We start from the raw sequence: 3,207 nt of genomic DNA, 5'->3' as shown, positions 1-3,207 counted from the left end.
ACAAGTTCACCTTTAGAAGAAGTAGTATAATATGTGACAGAACAATCAAACAAGAATCCTGCCTGCTATTTCAGTCTCTCCCCTCTTCAGAATTGATCCTCCTTTATGTGCCCATCTTTCTTTTGCTGTAGAAAGACTTACCTCCCTTCAATAAATAAATTTACCACAGACAACTTCCTCACTGACACAGTTGATTTTGCAGATGGCTAGGAAAGGCTGGAGTAATGGAAAATATGACCGTTTGACAGAAAAGCTATTGTTCCAATCATATATAAATAACAGCGCATTATTAAAATGCTGCAGACGAGTTGACCTGCCATTACAGTCAACTAGCTGCAAGTATTACTAGTATTCAGCTCTGCATTTCCCCCGTTTTTAGTACAAATTTTCTGTTTATATTGCAGAAATTTCTCTTTCAGGGATATGCAAATTTGTATTTTTTTCACCCCAAAAGTATTTAAATGAGCTGATATTGTCAACAGGAGAACACATTTTGGTAATATTTTCAGCTGATTATATGTTTTGATTCCCCCCCCCCCTATTCTGTTCCATGGATTTGCAAAGCCCCACTTCTTTATAAGATAGGAAATTCCAAGGATATGTTTTTCTACAAGATCCATTGTAATGGCTTAATGCCCATAGGCTGTCCAAGTGGAGCAACTTATATAGGCTTTCGCTATCTCTTGCCTTTGAAATAAGTTTATTAGTAAAGCCTCTCATTGACAGGAATAGTAGCAGCCTGGGATTGTGTCTGCAATAATTGTTGATATTTTATTAAATACAGTTGTGTAAGAACAACTACTCATCCTCCTCGCTGCATAGTCTTGCATTTGGATTGATGATCTTGATAGCAAGCTGAGCTGCCCTCTCCACATTTACTCTCTGGTTCTTGAAGGAAACATTGTGAGCAATCTCTGCACAAAAGGACTTGTTACTCAGCATCAGCGCCTCCAACTTTTTGACACTGCAGACAATAAACTTTCTGAACCCTGAAGGCAGCCTGTGCTTTGTCTTCCTATTGCTACTAAACCCAATATTGGGCATCAAAATCTGTCCCTTGAACCTTCTACAAACCTCTTGGTTTCCACCACTTATGCTTGATGTTGACCTAGTGATTGGACTGGTGACGGATGAACTTCTTGGTCCTTTTCTTGACAGGTTTGATGGGGGGACTGAGGGTGGGCATGGCGTCAGTTAGCTAATTGGACTGATTCAGGTGTGTTGAGAATGCATGAGGCTGCATAAGGCTGACATTTCCATTTTACAAGTGGAACAAGACTTGTGACTGATAACACAGACCAACACTTCATCCAGGGTCCTGGCTTCCAAGACCTAGTCTTGGGACACAATTTATTTTATTTTATTTTTAAATTATTTATTTATGTATTTATTTTCTTCAATTTATAATCCGCCCTCCCCAATCAAGTGGGCTCAGGGCAGATCACAACAGACTTAAAATACACCACACAACTAATCACGTCACCATTAAAAACATAAATAATACATTTCATTCAATTTAAAATATATACTACAACTATATAAATACAAGTGTAAAAACAGAGAACATGGCAGCATGTGAGCATTTTACAGCAACTATGTGAAGGACAATAGGTAACATTGGGCAGGAGGGCATTAATTTTTTTTTTTAAAAACCCACCAAAGTAGGGGGGCACTGCCTAGCATCAACCATGTGCCTGGCGGAACAGCTCCGTCTTGCAGGCCCGGCAAAATGCCAACAAGTCCTGCCGGGCCCTGGTCTCGCAAGACAGAGCATTCCACCAGGCTGGGGCCAGGGCCAAAAAAGCCCTGGCCCTGGTCAATGCCAGGTGGGCCTCTCTAGGGCCAGGGATCTTTAACAGATGTTTATCGCTTGAGCGAAGGGTCCTCTGGGACTTATATCGGGAGAGGTGGTCCCGCAGATACGACGGTCCCAATCCACTTAGGGCTTTGTAGGTTAATACCAAAACCTTGAACTTGAATTGTCTAACAAACAGCTAACATTTTCCTTTCTTCTTTCGGGACATAAAATATATCATGGAAAATATTTAGTATAAAAGCACAGGTTACTATGATGGGGAGGGGGCGGTTCTCACGCCCAGATTTCTGGTTTCTCTGTTAAGTCTCCACCACCCAAACTGAAACAGATGTGACCTTTCACCAGCTGTTTGGGAAGTTAGTGAGCCTCTAAGCATATGCAGAGTTCCAGCAAGAGGTCTAGCAAGCACAAGTCTCCTGTTCCACACATTCAGCCTGCTTCCCTGTAGCTCTGAAGGGAGCAGAGGAGATGGGGCAAGTGGTTGCCAGTCAGAAATATCAGGTTGAGCCAGAGTGGACCTACCAGGCTTCTCTGCAAAACCGAGAAGAATTTGATTAGAACTCCTTGTGCCTGGCCTTTCTGAAGAGCAGTCAGGCCGTGAGGCAAGTCAGTTCCCAGAGGCTGCCCTCCCCTCTACTGTCAGCACAGAGCTCAGTGGGCCGGTCTCCCCCCATCCTATCCATTTCATCACAATATCTGCTATCTTCATTATCTGGAGTGGATGTTGGCCTCTTCCCTGGCTGCTTCACTGTTGCCTCTTCAGACAGCTGTTTGGAGCTGGGCACAGGCGGCTGCTCTATGACTCTTAAAGGGACACAGTCCTCCTTTACCCTTCCTCCTGCTGACACAGGGGCTTGGGCTGGTCTCCTCTCAGGGGTTGGGCTGGCAGTGGGAGTGAGCCCCAGGTTCAGCACTGGGCTAGCTGCAAGAAAGGACATTCACAGGGAACTTTTTGCCAGCTAAGGTATTCCCCAACAGGAACTGAGCTGGGTGTTTCTGGTGCACAGGCACCTCCAAAAAAACCCTTGGAATCCCTGACAGCCAATGTGAGTCTGTGTCTTCAGCATCTTACATACTGGACTTTCAAAGGGTTTGATTAAAATGTACTGGTGGAGGAGGATCTGCTGTGGACTGACCAAATTAGCATGGATTGAAGAAATTGCAGGGGCAGTCTCTCTCCAAGACCCAAACCTCTTCCTTTCAATCACCATTTGTTCCTCCGGACATGACAAGACACTTCCCTTCTCCTCCCCTTGAGATGCTGAGGTCAGAGGAGGATGCTTTTCACCAGTGCTGGACAAGCTGTGTTAGTTCCTGGAGCTGCTGAGGGGCAGCCCCTCTACAGGTTCCCTTCTCCACAGCCAAAACAAATCAGAGCTGCACTCTTTCTC

General features: G+C 44.7%; 1 pseudogene; it reads right to left on the bottom strand.

Annotated features, from left to right (window-relative positions):
• Positions 1 to 798: 798 nt before the first annotated feature.
• LOC129343644 (60S ribosomal protein L32-like) lies at positions 799 to 1,186 on the bottom strand (annotated as a pseudogene).
• Positions 1,187 to 3,207: the final 2,021 nt, after the last annotated feature.

This window comes from Eublepharis macularius, chromosome 15 (genome assembly GCF_028583425.1).
Source record: "Eublepharis macularius isolate TG4126 chromosome 15, MPM_Emac_v1.0, whole genome shotgun sequence".
NCBI classification, from domain to species: domain Eukaryota; kingdom Metazoa; phylum Chordata; class Lepidosauria; order Squamata; family Eublepharidae; genus Eublepharis; species Eublepharis macularius.
The sequence above is the reverse complement of the archived record's forward strand: the minus strand, read 5'-3'. Positions and strand labels throughout refer to the sequence as shown.